Raw genomic sequence first — 16765 nt, 5'->3', positions numbered from 1 at the left:
TGCTTCGAAAACGCTTGGTTCGATTAAAAAGTGACTAAAGAAAAAGTTGTAGAATAGAAAATTCTCTACAATTATGGTCTTTACAGTTTCTACATAAAATCTATTATTCTTGAGATACGAGTCAATCAAATCATTATATGCACACATTTCCACACCACCTGTGAGGTAGTGCACTCGGCGCGTTTTTTTAATGTTGTTTCCTCTATAGGCCTACTCCACTATCTTTTGTGACAATTTTAAAGTTTACTATATATATTTTAGTTCTAATCATATCCTTCTACGATAAACTCTTTTTCTATTTCTTCTTCCTCTTGGAGGTTTATAACACTGTGCAACAAAATGGAGGTGAACATCTGGGGAAGAGATAATACCTTTTGGTGATGAAAGCCCTTGGCGAGTATATTAAGAACCCCGAAGGACAGATCCGCCGTGAGTCGAACTTCCGCGTTATGGCGTGATGAAGTTTTTGCTAGAGACCCTGTAAGGCATCAGGAATTAGCGTTATATCTTTGTTCACTGTTGCTTTAGCTTATTTTTGAGATGACATGTCTGCAGTCAAATCCAATGAGGATTATTTTCGTAAAGCACTTCGACCTTCTAACTAGAGTTGTGTCGTTCATGAACGAACCGGTTCAAAGGAACGATTCCGTGAAAAGAACGAACGGATCCGTATCCAGCTCATTCTTTTATATCGTTCATTTAGATCCCCGATGACCGAGTCATTGCTGCTTACAAAACAAAACCACCACCATTAGCTTTGCATACACACAAGCCACAAGCAAGCAAAAAAAAACAAATGCATTGGTTTTGCAGTCAAGCAGCACAAATGTCCACACAAAACAAACAATGATTCAGAGAGCTACTCTCGCTCAGTAACAGCACATCTCGGTCATATCTTTCTTTTGCATCATTCGTTCATCTGGTTCTTTCATATCAAATCCAGAAACAAAACCACCCCCATTAGCGCACAATGTGTCATTCGTGAACGAACATTTTCAAAAGAACGATTCGGTGAAAAGAACGACGGAGTCATATGCAGCAGAGAACGAACGACTTCAAAAGAAAATAACACAGTCAAATGTATTGTTGAACGAAAAAGAGCCAACGAACGAAGTGAAAGATCCGGATCTTTTTGGTGAACGGAATGAAAAAGATCGATCCGCTTAATGAACGAGATTGCCCAACACTACTTCTAACTCGCTTCCTTCAATGTCCTTTTCGTTCTTTATTCTAAGAGCCGCTATAAAAGTACCACAAGATGACGTTTTTCAGCTTCGAAATATTCTGCAAAAATGTCGCTCAGAAAATTTTAGGTATGGCTCTCATTGACAACTAATCGACTTCGACCTTCTAACTCGCTTCCTTCAATGTCCTTTATTTTAAGAGCCGCTATAAAAGTACCACAAGATGACGTTTTTCAGTTTGAAAATGTTCTGCAAAAATGTCGCTGAGAAAATTTTAGGTATGGCTATCATTGACAACTAATCGATTCTGTCGCGTTTTCGTGGTCGTTTTGTGCATTTACCCTGTTTTTGTTCAGAAAAATACTATATTTGGTTTTTGTATATTCGTTACAGAACATACAAAAACACAAAACACAGGGGTAAATGTCAAAAATGACTATAAAAACGCGACAAAATCGATTAGTTGTCAATGATAGCCATACCTAAAATTTTCTCAGCGACATTTTTGCAGAACATTTTCAAACTGAAAAACGTCATCATGTGGTACTTTTATAGCGGCTCTTAAAATAAAGGACGAAAAGGACATTGAAGGAAGCGAGTTAGAAGGTCGAAGTCGATTAGTTGTCAATGAGAGCCATACCTAAAATTTTCTGAGCGACATTTTTGCAGAATATTTCGAAGCTGAAAAACGTCATCTTGTGGTACTTTTATAGCGGCTCTTACAGTAAAGAACGAAAAGGACATTGAAGGAAGCGAGTTAGAAGGTCGAAGTGCTTTACGAAAATAATCCCCATTGGATTTGACTGCAGACATGTCATCTCAAAAATAAGCTAAAGCAACAGTGAACAAAGATATAACGCTAATTCCTGGTGCCTTATAGGGTCTCTAGCAAAAACTTCATCACGCCATAACGCGGAAGTTCGACTCACGGCGGATCTGTCCTTCGCGGTTCTTAATATACTCGCCAAGGGCTTTCATCACCAAAAGGTATTATCTCTTCCCCAGATGTTCACCTCCATTTTGTTGCACAGTGTTATAAACCTCCAAGAGGAAGAAGAAATAGAAAAAGAGTTTATCGTAGAAGGATATGATTAGAACTAAAATATATATAGTAAACTTTAAAATTGTCACAAAAGATAGTGGAGTAGGCCTATAGAGGAAACAACATTAAAAAAACGCGCCGAGTGCACTACCTCACAGGTGGTGTGGAAATGTGTGCATATAATGATTTGATTGACTCGTATCTCAAGAATAATAGATTTTATGTAGAAACTGTAAAGACCATAATTGTAGAGAATTTTCTATTCTACAACTTTTTCTTTAGTCACTTTTTAATCGAACCAAGCGTTTTCGAAGCAAATGAAAAACACCTGTCTCATGTCAATTTCCTCTTAGGTGCCGTAGTAATGTGTGCATATTGTGTATTGATTGGCTTGTATCTTTGGAACGGTGACTCATATGTGGACATCGTGAGGAGCAAACTTATAGGAAATATTGTAATAAAAAACTTTTTCTACAAACACTTTTTGGTAGGTTCTACCGTTTTCGAAATAAGTGTAAAATAATTGCGACAGGTCAACTAACACACAGGTGCCGTAAAATTACTTAAAGTTTCTATATTGCGTGACTCATATCTCAAGAACCGTAGGTCCTAGGTCAATGGTTCAAAGATCATTTTCATAGAAAATTTAGTAGTCTACAAATCTCTTCTTGGCATCGAAATGAAAAAGCATATAGTTTCTGAGTTATGACCAAAAAACCAAAAAAAGTCCCAAAATTTGACCTTTGACCCCGAATAACTTTTTTTGCACACATGGGATTGATGGGGACTTTTAGGACGTTGCTTCTAATGGCCAACCCTAGTTCTCCACCAAAATTCAGCTTTGTGGGAATTTTTGCTATTTCAATGTCTATTTTGACCGGACTATTACCGCAGAAAAATATTTTTAAAATTCACTCAAATATCAGAAGCATAGCGACTTATAACCAAAGCAATTGAAATGTTTGTGGACAAGGATTCAGAAAATAGCAGCGGTAATCCAAAATAGGCTATGGTAGATGCAATTAATTGTTATAAATACATATTTTTACCAACAAATTTATTCGACAAAAAATAAAACAGTTTTTATCAGAGATATAAAAGCTATAAATCATTCGCATAATGTGACGATTTTTTATTATATTTTAGTTAGTTAGTAAAAATACTGACTTTGATATTCTTTACATAATAATAATATTATTGCTATAGCATTGGTACAGTTAAATGTTAACAACCACCTTCGATTGAATTGTTATGCAAAATTTAGAAGAAAAAAATTCTAAAAAACAATTTTGGAACCAATTAACAAATTCTTCACACAAACACGTGGAAATATGTGTTTCGATTTGCGTTGTTTCGCATTGCGTTGAAGTTTGTCGGAACCAATTATTAACGCAAATCGAGGTATTAGTGTATTTCAATTTACGATTTAAATTTTGAACTTTTGTGGGGGCCCACCTTCGAGCTTAAACTAAGTTTGGACAAAATATTACGATACCCAAAATTTGGTTCGAATCGGTTGATCCGTTCGAAAGTTATCGTGCGCACCAGCCAGATAGACGGACAGACGGACGAACATGGCTAAATCGACTCCAAATTCTCTAACCTACAGTTAATAGACCACTACTGAAGAATTGAAATCCCAATAATTTGTATGAAAAAGAGAATTCCAAATTTCAATATATTCATATTATGAAATATATAGAATCTCTTTCTTTTTGTGAATTTTAAAATAATTTTTGATTATTCAATAGAAAACATGTTCCTTTTTTGTATACACGGTGCTCTTGAATCAAATTTAAATGGAAGGTGCTTACACCTGGGAAGTTTTTGCGGATTCTGAAACTATAATATGCACAGATGAGAAAGATCAAAAAACTAAAAAATCGCCGGAGCGCTTTTTAAATAAATCGCGATTCAAGTTGACATTTGTAAGGGTTTTTTAGGTTTTCACGATTTTGTTTGGAAACCGCAAGTCATATCGTAAATGGACTAAAGGTTTTTTTAGGTTTTCACGATTTTGCTTGGAAACCGCAAGTCCTATCGAAATGAGACTAAAGAAAATGTCATAGCAGTGAAAATTCTGTACAAGATTGGCTGATTGATATTTTCCTAGGTTTTACCATTTTTTAAATATAGAGCTTCAGATCAAACTTCAGATTTTTTCTTTGGTCCTGAAGATTTAGCTTGAAAACTGCAAATCATTTCGAAATGGGACTGAAGAATAGTTGTAGCTGTGAAAATTCTCTACAAGATTGGCTTTCGTACTTTTTTCTTAGGGTGTACCATTTTTGAGATATATAAGTTTAAGTTGAGAAATTGCAGTCATGTCCTTGTTTTATAAGGAGGCGATACAGTCAATCAATTGTCCTTATTTGAACTTCTATATCTCAATAACGGTAAAAATTATGAAGATATCATGAATGTAAATTTTGTAGAGAATTTTCATAAATACAACATTTCTTTAGTCTCATTTACGATATGACTTGCGGTTTCCAAGCAAAATTGTGAAAACCTAAAAAACCCTTAAAAATGTCAACTTGAATCGCGATTTATTTAAAAAACGCTATAACGATTTTTTTGTTTCTTGATTTTTCTCATCTATGAACATTTAAGTTTCAAAGTCCGTAAAAACTTCTCAGGTGTAAGCACCTTCCGTTTTAATTTGGTTCAAGAGCACCGTGGGTGTCGATATGAAAACATTTTGAACAAATACGTGACGAAGGCGCCCCATGTTACCATGTTCTTGATCATTATGTAATTCTGAGCCAATATAGGCCATGTCCGACTGTTGTAATCACCCTAGCGTCCACAATAATTGAGCTATAACGTTATATTTTTGCACCAGAGTGTATTTTTGCCATATGCAGGTCAAGTTCGAATATGGGCTATGTCGGCCAACGTTTTGGTATATCCCTCATAAAGGGGTACCTCCCGATTTTCGGTATTTTGAGGAATTTAGCTACAATTTTTAACCGAACCAGAAGCAGCAAAACTTCTTCACCAAAAATCGTCAACATAGGTCCATATTTTGATATAGTCCCCATATAACAATACCACCTGAATTTCGGTATTTTAAGAATTTTAGCAACAATTTTTAACCGAACTATCTGTTAGCTGTAATTTGACAGTTGATGTTCTCAGTGGCCACGAAACTTCTTCACTAAAAACCGTGAACATAGGTCCATGTTTTGCTATAGCCCTACCGATTTTCGGTATGTTGAGGGTTTAACCTAAAATTTTTAACCGAACTAGCTGTAATATTACATTTGAGGTTCTAACAAAACTTCACCAACTAACATAGGTCCATGTTTTGATATAGTACCCATATAACAGTACCTCCCGATTTTCGGTATTGTGAGGGTCCTACTACTTACTTACGGAACAACCCGTAATTTGACATTTAAAATTTTCTACAATAACAACACTTTTCCACCAAAAATTGTCAAGATAGATCTACGCTATGATATAGCCCCCATATATAGGTACCATCTGATTGAATACATTTTTATACCCTCAGCATTAATGCTAACGAGGATATATTCACTTGCATACGGGCAAAATGTGCCTCGTAGAAATAATGGTTTTCGACCACAAGTATGTTTGGACGAAATCCGTTTCAGACAATTTGGAGTTGATTTAGCCATGTCCGTCCGTACGTCTTGCTGGCTGGAGCGCTCGATAACTTTCGAACTGATCAACCGATTCGGTCCAAAATGTGGCTTTCGCAATAGTTGGTCCAAACTTAAATTAAGTTCGAAGATGGGTTATATCGGTCCACTCTTTCCGGTACCTCCCCCACAAAATGTTTGGAAAATATGTTTGCATGATAACTCTTGAAAATGGTAATCGATTTGGTCCATACTTTGCACATAATGAAATTTTTACCAGACTTAGATGAGGTTCCAATGTGGACTCAATCGGTCCACTCCTTCGGGTGCATCCCACACAAAATTTTGGTAAAGTTCAGTTTAGGACCTGCTATCGAATCGATTTGATTTGAACTTGTAGCAAATTTTATTCACTGCCTACCATAGTTTTATCAGGGGTAAGACCATACTTCCTGAGAAAATGGCCTGAAAGGTGCAAAACACCCCTATGACACCGTGTGTAGTGGTTGGAGCGCAAGATAACTCTCGAACGGATCTGCCGATTTGGCGCACAATAACATTTAAACATTTTGTGCGCACGATAACATTTAAAGGGAGTGACCAATTTGGTCCATAATTTACACATCGTTATATTTCTACCAGATATAGATAGATAAGGTTCGAATATGGACTATATTTGTCCACTAACTTCACTTTGAGACCTGCTCTCAAATCACTTTGATTTTTGTTGAAGCAACTTGCATTCGCTGTCTCAATTACGACGGTAAAAGTTTTTCTGGAGCAAGTCCATACTTTTTAAGAAAACAGTCCGAAAGGTGTAAAAAATCCCTATGGCACCATATGTAGTGGCTGGAGAGCACGATAACTCTCGACTTCTCTCGCCTTCGTAATATTTTGTCCAAACTTAGTTGAAGTTCAAAGAGTGGCAAAACCTGTCCACAACTTCACTAAACACAACTATCACTAAAATCGTATGCACGATATCTCTTGAACGTGGCAATCAAATTGGTCCAAACATCTTTTCCAAATTTACTTTAACTTCTAAAATGCCCATATCGATCCTCTCCTTTGGGGACCTCCCTCACAAAAGTTCAACATTTGTGTCTAAGTGCAGTTTAGGGTCTGTTCGGAAATCCCTTGGAAATGTATACCTATGCTGTTCGTTCTGGTCCTGTTTATGTTTTCCATGCTTCCTGGCATACTGGTCCAAAAGATATACGATGACGCACTGAATTGACTAGTGGGCGCAAATACATTGGTTCTGTCCGTAGATGAAAGTTTCAATTCACATTGGCTGAGGGTATAACTCTGTTGGCAAACCCGACTAATACTGTTTTACTTGTTTCGATTAGAATAGATAATATAGGCATTTGGGGTATCCGTGGTCGGAAAATTTTGCACCTAAAATTGTGGACAGGAATGAAAAGTCATTATTCAATTTTAGTTAAGGATATTTAATGGCGGAGGCCTGGCCGAACTTAAGGATTTTTCCTTTTTTATATATATAGCTAAAGAAGTTCGTGCAATCAGTGTTCGATTAGGGCTCCCAACGAACGTCCAAAATTTTGATATCCAATTTATATTTACTACACCATTTTCACATGTGATTCGAAGAATTTCAGTTGTAATTTGATTATTTCATTTGAAATTCGAAACATTTCACTTGTAATTTGAGAATTCCAATTGAATTTCGAATTATTTCATTTGTAATTTGAGAATTCCATTTGAAATTCGAATTATTTCATTTGTAATTTGAATTTTTTCATTTGTAATTCGAATTATTTCATTTGTAATTCGAATTTTTCTATTGTAATTTGAATTTTTCTATTTGTGAATCGAAGTTTTTCATTTAGAATTTCAAATGAAAAAATTCAAATTACAAATGGAACAAATCGAATTACAAATGAAATAATTTGAATTACAAATGAAACATTCAAATGAAATAATTCGATTTTCAAATGGAATTCTCGAATTACAAATGAAATAATTTGAATTTCAAATGAAATTCTCAAATTACAAATGAAATAATTCGAAATTCAATTGGAATTCTCAAATTACAAGTGAAGTGTTTCGAATTACAATTGAAATTATTCGAATTACATGTGAAAATGGTGTAGTTCTATAACTGGTTAATGACAAAATTAACGACTATTATCGGCTTTTGGAAATTGATATTTGCTTTAGGTAACTAACGAATTGTTCCCCTAAATAAGCGACGAAAATAAAATTAACAGTGTTGTTAACTTTTTAAACTTTTGATTCATAATTTTGCGTTTAATATAACAATAATTGTAACGGCTAAAACTTTAAAGAATCACACTATGATCTTAAATCATTTGCCCTTATAATGGCTGACCTTAGACCATAGACCGAGATAACTAGCCCGGTGTTGTGAAACTGTTCTCCAATATGTAAATTCTTTCTACCATTGAATATCTTCTTTACTCAGAACACTTGTAGTCATCCTAGGTATCCCTTGGTCAGCATTCTTAACTTTGGTTTCATCCTAGGTAGTCATCCTAGGTATCCCTTGATCAGCATTTTTTACTTTGCTTTCTATAAATTATTGTTTGAGCCACTGTTTTTGAATGCGTATAATTGCATAGATTTGTGTCATTGATGTGCGTGACAAAGAGTGTGCCAAGTGAGCCTATAAATATGTATGTACGTGTGTATATAACACTGTATGTTTGTGGACAATCATTAACTTCTACTGGCCTGCAATTCAGCCGGGGTTATCAAATTACTAAAAAAAGGAATTGTTTCAAACATGAACATATCAGAAGAAAAAACAAATATCCTCGTGCTATCCCTTCATACCCTTTAGAGGCAATATCAAATGAACGCTTAAGAGTTTTTATGTAGGCCATTTACAAACAAACTGACAAAATGAGTGAGGGGTGGGGGTCTAAGGTCGTTCCACTTCAGAAAGAAAAAAAGTAGAAATTATATATGAGGGTTTCGAAAGCAACGTTTTTTCCACAACTTTTGTTTTGTAATTTAAATAAATTATTTGGTTTATTTTGTGTAAACTTTTCGTTTTAAAGTAGTGTTGTTATATTTCTTGTTGTTATTGTATTATTAACACTATATTTTTATGTTTAGGTTATTTGTTGTTGTTGATGATTCTTTTTTGTTTGATACTGGTGTGTATTTTTCTGTATCTATAGCACCGAATATAACAATTTCGTGTTGTTTTTTTTTTTTTTTGTTTCTTCTTCACTTGGAAATTTTCTTCGTTTTCTTTGGGGGGAGGTGGGAGGATTTTCTTTGCTGTATGTACATACATATATGTATGAACGTGTGTTGGTTGACTTTTCTCCCGTTACAATTTCATGTAGTTTTCCTCTGCATGTACATACGTATGTATGTAGTTATGTATAAATAAGTATATTTTTTATGGAGCTATGTAAGGGAATTGTTGAAATCAACGTTTGTATGTTTGTTGATGTACGTAGTATGTATGTATATACCTTTTGTTGTTGTTGTTGCTGTTACTGTTGTAATTTGTAGTAGTAGTTGTTGTTTTTTTATTAAATAATTTTTCTTGTTGTTGGTGTTTTTGTTGTTGTTGTTGGTATATATTTATTTTATTAGTAGTTATTATTTTGTTTTAATATTTTAATATATATAGAATTAATTTGGTGGGTTTAATAAGAATGATAAGAATAAATATTTGAATATTTTTGTTTTGTTGTTGTAATTGAAGCACCAATTTTGTTTCGGGTTTTCGTTTTTTTATATTTTTTTCTTTCTTTCAGTATTATATGTATGTATATATTTTGTGGAAAATGCAATTTTTATCTTTTCTTTTCTAAACTTTCATTTGTGTGGTACTCTTTTCACCGGAGAAAACGTATACAAGATTTTTCTTGTCGGTCTGTTCGAATATTTTTTCACAAATTTTTTTATTCTTTTATTTGATCAGTTATGAACTTTTCTTTTTTTAATAATTTTTTTAAATGGTTAATTTTTTTCTTGCTTCTTCTCTATCTATAAGAGGTGTATATGTAGGCAGGCATATCTCTATATGTATATCTAACTAGATATATATGTATGTATGTAGTCATGTAGACATATATATAGAATTTCTTGCAATTTTTGCTACTTAATTTCCGGTTTCTTTTTATATTTTCAATTCAAACGTCGGCTCTTCTTTTCTCGAAAAATTTTATTTTTTGATACACAACAAATACAAAAAACTGACTATTTCTTTTTTTAGAAAAAAATTAACAGAACAGAAATGTGTTTCTTTTTGACATCAACCCAATTGTGCGGCACTTTCTTTTTGAATTGTGTGGCCAAGTTTTGTCGGCTGTTTTTATTTTGTAACACCGTTTTCCAACTAACTACCCTTAAGTACTGATTTCATGGCTCTGTGGCGTATGCTTGTTATACCCAAAAACTTTTCGTTACAATATGTACGAGCAAAAAAAAGCGCCGCCGCTCTCTCCCACTGAATAGTGGTGAATTTCCTTGTGGCGCACACACATATCCACTCACATTGGTTTGTCAAATTTGTAATCAATGAAATCAAACCTTTGAGCTTTGGTTTGTATTGTAATGCGCAAACTCCATTCTTATCATTATCATCCTGGCACTCTCACCCTCTTCTCTCTCACGCAACGCTGCTTATCAACTTGTGTATGTGTGTTGTTGGAATTGAATACTACTAGTATTTTCCCATTTACATTCCATTACTATGCACTCATCCATGATTGATACTGGAAGGCCACAAAAAGTAAACAGACCTCCCGAATGTTTCAAAATAAAATTGACATTTGGTACGTGCGACCTGTCATAGATGGTGAAATGTCAAAATATTTTTAGTACGTGACATATGTTTCCAGTGGGGATTCGATTAGTAGTAAAGTATACGAAATTCAGTGTCAAAATGTGTAGTAACATTTTCCGTTAACAAGCAAATAACGGTTATCATTTAAATTTTTCACATATTTTGAATTAATTGTTTGTACTTCAAAAAAAAAAAAATATATATATATATATATATTTAGATGAAGTAGTTATCACTGTAATGTAAAGGAACAATCAATATAAATTATTTAGGGAGTTATCTTCACTTAAAAAATTTCAATATTTTGAGAATTTGTTTATTGGTAATAGTCGAACGAGAAAAATTCGGCTGAGATATGAGCATAGAAATAAAAGAATCCTTTTCGTTATTGGTGTGCGAACAAAAAACTTTAAATACGTTTATCTTAAAATGATATTTTTGAAACCATTATCCACTCTAGCTTGAAGATGAATAAATTGATCTTCATATACAGTGGTGGCCAATACATTTGCAACAAAAACGCGCGTTTTAGAAAAAAATATTTAAAATATTTTGTTTTTAAACGTAAAATTTGGAACATTTTTTCATTTATTTTGTACTTAATTGCTTCAAAATAAAAAAAAAAAAATGAAAAGTTTTACACGATAAAATATGAAAATACATAACACACCTTAAAATTTAATGGTCAAAAGATATGCAACTGAACCAAATCCCATGTAAAATTCTTCAATATTTTGTAAGATTTAATATATTTTTATGATTCAAATAATTTGTTTTAGTTTTTGGAAGTTAAAAAAGAGTAAAATGTTAAAACTGATAACGGTAATAGGTACTTCATCGGCGGAGTGGCGTGTCATACAGGAGAAGCATTAATATGGGTCCAAGGGTCAAAAACTTCAGAAGTAATTCAAATTTCTTCACATTTCACTTTTCGATTTAATAAAATTCAGAGTTTAGGGTGCAATTATATCGCTTCCCAGCGAAAAGTTTGCCTCCAAAGAGGTAGTTAAATGATATGTACAAGTGATTTGGAAGTGCATCAAATTATGCATTTTCACTAATGATTTTTACAAGGGAGTGACCCCGGAAAGATGCACTCCATTGCACCGCATTTTAACTGACCCTTTGGCATTGCATTTTAACTGAACCTTTGGCACTGCATTTTAACTGACCCTTTGGCATTGGATTTTAACTGACCCTTTGGGGTAGAATAGGAGGCAGTCCAGAGCACGTGTTTTAAATAACAAAATAAAATGCATTTATTATTTGTGTAAAACAAAAATATTAATAACTTTATTAAATTAACACAAATTATGAAAATTCTCTATTGAATTCAATCGCAAATATGTGTGTTTCCTCCGCTCTTCATTTAATCCAAGCTTAAGTGCTTTTGCTTCATCTGCTAAATGGGTTTGATTTGTCTTCCCATCACCAGTTAAGATTTCGACATGTACTCCAACAGCAATCCATTGGGAAATTTTCTTCTCGTGAGTTACACAAATTAAATATTATTTAGTTTGTATTAACAAATGTTTGGAAATTTTAACACGATTATCTCTTTTTGGAAATGTACTCCGCTGCCTGTAGAGATGTACAAACTGATTTATGTACATGTAGGGATCTCTAACAACTGCTAAGAAAATGTAGTGAACGGAGTGCCTTTTTCACGACTCCGTTTGCACTGCATTCGGATGCTGTTAAATTGTGAGGAATTGGAGTGCCTTTTTCACGACTCCGTTGAACTGCCTCCGGATGTGACAAATGGATGTGATTCTTTGGATTGCATCCAAATGCGGTTAAAATGTGAGGAATGGAGTGCCTTTTTCACGACTCCTTTTGAACTGCATAAAAACATGCCGTGAAAGAACTAGTCTACATTGCACTACTTCCAATTTATTTTGCTGGGTTATTAGTAAAATTCAGGTGTTTTGGTCTCGAAAAACATATGAACGTAGAACAAAAATTGTAGCCAAAGTCTTCAGAATAACGAAAATCGGGAGTTACCGTTATATGGGGGCTATACAAAAACATATACTGACAGTTTTGGTGGAAGAGTATCGTGACCACTAGAAACCATAAATGTCAAAGTACAGCACAAATCCTCAAAATACCCAAAAAATGGGAGGTACAGTTTTATGGGGACTATACCAAAACATGAAACTATGTTGACAATTTTGGTGGAGAAATTTTCGGAACACTGGGAATATCAAATGTCAAACAACAGGTAGTTCCGTAAAAAATGTATATAAAATACTCAAAATAAAAAAATCTAGAGGGGCCGTTATATGGGGGCTATACCAAATCTTGGGCGATATTGCTTATCTCCATATACCCTTTATACTATGGTGGAGAATATAATAATTAGACATCGGATTTTGCATATTTTTTTAATAATAAAGATACTAAGATTCTGATTGGACCAAAATTCGTTTCAAAGAAATCTAAATTCAATGGCAGGGTCATATTTTGTATTTATTTTGCATATTTGCATATTTTGCATATGCACAAAATATGCAAAAAATATGCAAAATATGCAAAAAATATGCAAAATATGCAAAATAAGCAAAAAATATGCAGAATATGCAAAAAATATGCAAAATATGCAAACAGTTTTTGGTCGAAAATCGTCATAAAAGTCGTAAAATTGACAATTAAAGTTGGAAAAAATCATCAAAACAACTTCAAAGTGTCCTAAATTAGGATTGTTTGCCGTTTAACGTCGCTTTTTTAGCAGATTATCGTGCTATTGAGACCCCTTATCACAGTGTGGATATAAAAATATGGTTATATGTTTATTGTAATACCATTTTTTATTATTAACCTATTAAAAAATATTAAATTTGTTAATTGTCAAATATTTTATGTAAAATTCAATATTTTCTTTGTCTTAATTTGTTGCATTAGTCTGGCTTTAGCTCAAAGGGAAAACATCGATGTCCAATTTTTTATGCGGCACTCCCCTAAATTTGTTAGTTTGGTTAGATTTTAAGATTGTTAAAGTTTGAACACCATTGGAATATGTTAAGACATGCCACTGGGGCCTCGTAATTATGAAAATCTTGATTTTTTGTCTATTTGACGACTTCAACGACCCATATCTATGAAACGGTTTAAGCTATTTGCTCGTGTTATGCATTAAATTAAATGCCATACTTTTCTTGATATTTCTTGCCGAACAACAAAATACCTAAGTAGTACTGAATTCAAGATAATAAAATAAAGTCAATGTCCTGAAAACGCCTTAGGGTGAAAATGGAGTCTATTGTGAAAAATCCCGTTTTACAGTGTTTTATTTAACTTGTCTGTTTAGATCAAATCTAGTAACTTATTTTCCACACAGTTGTAGTTGACCAATCGAACTAAAAATTTGCACACTTTTCAGACTTGGATGACAATACATGAATATGAAACCAAAACCAATATGGGTCCATTTTTTTTCTTAGAGCCCCATATAGCGGTACCACCCGATTTAAAGTATTATAAGGATTCTGTTTAAATTTTTAGGCCGAATTGGCTATAACTTGGCATTTGGGGTTCCCAATGGTACAGATTTTCAGGTATTTTAAAGTTTGTTCGGCCTAAATTGGCTATAATTTTGTTACGAGGTTCCCAGTGATCAAAAAAAAAAAAAAAAAAAAAAATGCTGAAAAGTTAAAAATAAAAAATAGTTAAAAAATAAGTTACAGTGCTTTATTTACAAATGCACTTAAAACTAGAAAATAATTTTTAATGATTAAATCTCTCAAATAAAACGCTTGCATTTGAATTAAAAATTAAAAGAATTTATCATTAAAAATTATGTTCTCGTTTTAAGTGCTTTTATAAATAAAACATTGTAACTTAATTTTTTAAATTATTTTTTATTTCTTCCCATATTATCAATTTTTGGGAATGAAAACAAATGTTTTTTTACATTTTGTTCATATTTAAATTTATTTAAGGGACCGACATAATGTGATTTTGGAGACATCTGGGTAAAGATGACTACTTAGTGATGAACTCGACTCCTTGCTCTGCTATGTCGTTCACAACTTTCAAATTGTTTAACATCCTTTACCCTTCCTGGTAATTGATGCTCTGCGGTCAAGTTACAGGATCTTTTTCAAGAAATTCGGAGTTAATGCTTAATCTCTTGAACAAGAAGTAAGTATACCCTGTAATTACGCCTGGTAGACTTTTTCTGGAAATTTCGGCAGTTGTTCTTTTGTTATACCCCGGTTACACTTAGCCAGATTAACCCAGTGGGTTTGGATTTCAAATGTCAATTCCATAGCGCAAACGTCAAATAAATCCTATCGAAGTGGGTTAACCCGGCAAAAAAACTCTAGTGTAGCCGTACTATTAGTTTGGTTTTTTCCATCTTCTTTTGCTTGCTTTGTTAAGATTTTTGTCGCATTTGGCTCTTTACGGTGGTTTGAACTATCAGATCAGGCCAAGAAGTTCAGGACTAAGATACCACAGATGATTTATCATTTTGTTATTTCCTTTATCTGATATTTGTTTCGTATTTCAATAAATCTTTAATGCGGTTTAGGTCTTTTTTTGATCCTAAAAAATATTTCTGAATTTCGTTTTCACTATTTGTTGTATTAAACTCAATCTATTGTCTCTAATCCTTTTCAACCTATTGATTATGTTTACCCAATTCATTCAATATTATATCTACATAACCATTATCTTGTTCATTATACCTTTTGTAAAATCAATAACCCACACTCACCCATTTATAACACTCAGTTGTTGTCGTTTGATACAAAATAAATAAACAAAATAAGAAACGTTCTGGGCGCGTTAAACCAGGCTCGAAAGATGAAAACACAAAGTGCAGAAGCTCTCGACTTAACATCTGCTCAAGCTTGTAAGACCCCATTATTCTAGGCATTCGTACACTGCTAAGTCTTGTTTCTCCCCTGAGCTACTGTCAGTTTCAGGAACGCCCAGGAGTTGTTCTTTACCTCCATACCAGATGATACCAGAACAGCAACCCGTTCTTTCTGCACTGTTTTGGGAATACCTGGTAATAGTTTTCCATGCCAGTGCACGCAAATAGCCTTGTTTTGGGGTATCTTCCTTGAAGTTGTTGCGAGTATTTTTCACTGTTTATTCTCCGGAATAAACGGATAAAGCTTCTAAAGATCTTATATTTGTTGGGGTCCTCTCCGAGAGCTTCTACTGTAGATAAAATGATTCGACTAACGTTCCTATAGGACACTTTACAGGGATCCAGCAGCAATGACAATTTCATGGATAGGAGTTTTTGTTGAAGCTGCGCTTGATTATTTTCGGGACAGATAGTTCTTCAGATTCTACAAAGCGTTTAGCATCAAAAGAAGACCTAGACCTCATTGAAAATCTATTGAAATACGAAAACATAGACAGAAAAAGGAAATAAAAAAATGATAAATCACCTGTGGTATCTTAGTCCTGAACTTGTTGGCTTGGCATTGTTTGATCCGACAGTGCAAAACACCGTTAAGAGTCAAATGGCGACAAAAATTTTAACAAAGCGAAGATGGAAACTTCTCTGGAAATATTCGACCCAAACTTACAAAAGAACAACTGTTCGAAATTCATAAAAAAAGTCACATTAACTCCGTGTCGAGCTGACCACAGATTACAACCAATTAAATACAAAGGACGAACAACTAAAACAATGCGTTCTCCAAGTAGTCGGCTATACCCAGTTAGGCTCCATTTTCGCCCTACGTACGCCAGTCACGTTAATCGGGACACTGGCTTTCTATCTCGAATTCAGTAATACTTACGCAGTTTGTTTTTGAATTTAATTTAATGCATAATACGGGCAAATAGCTTTAACCGTTCCACAGATATGGGTCGCCTAGAGAGACGAAATTTTCATAACTTCGAGTCTCCAGTAGCACGTGTTAACTTATTCCAATGATGCTCAATTGGCAATTTTAATCTAAAATCTATCTAAAATCTAATCTAAAAAACAGTTTAGGCGGCACCCCCGCCTAAAAAAATCCGACATCGATTTCTTCCCTTTGAGTTAAAACCAGCCTAAAGCTACAAATTAATACAAAGAAAATATTGAATTTACATAAAATTATTGATATTTTATCAAATTTTATATTTTTGTGTAGTTTAACAATAAAAAATAGTATTACAATACCAT

At 33.7% G+C, this 16765-nt stretch overlaps 1 protein-coding gene across 5 annotated transcripts in view; it reads right to left on the bottom strand.

Annotated features, from left to right (window-relative positions):
* The window catches only part of brp (ELKS/RAB6-interacting/CAST family member bruchpilot), a 414951-nt gene extending 404737 nt beyond the window's left edge, over positions 1 to 10214 (bottom strand). For all 5 annotated transcript variants that reach the window (XM_073956928.1, XM_073956930.1, XM_073956931.1 and 2 more), the window contains exon 1: positions 9308 to 10214. The gene's annotated coding sequence lies outside the window, so the exon portion shown is untranslated. The remainder of the gene's footprint in view (positions 1 to 9307) is intronic.
* Positions 10215 to 16765: the final 6551 nt, after the last annotated feature.

This window comes from Musca autumnalis, unplaced genomic scaffold, assembly GCF_047663935.1.
Source record: "Musca autumnalis isolate F117 unplaced genomic scaffold, ASM4766393v1 scaffold_5, whole genome shotgun sequence".
In the NCBI taxonomy this organism is placed as follows: domain Eukaryota; kingdom Metazoa; phylum Arthropoda; class Insecta; order Diptera; family Muscidae; genus Musca; species Musca autumnalis.
Note: the sequence above shows the minus strand (reverse complement) of the source record. Positions and strands in the feature narration are given on the sequence as shown.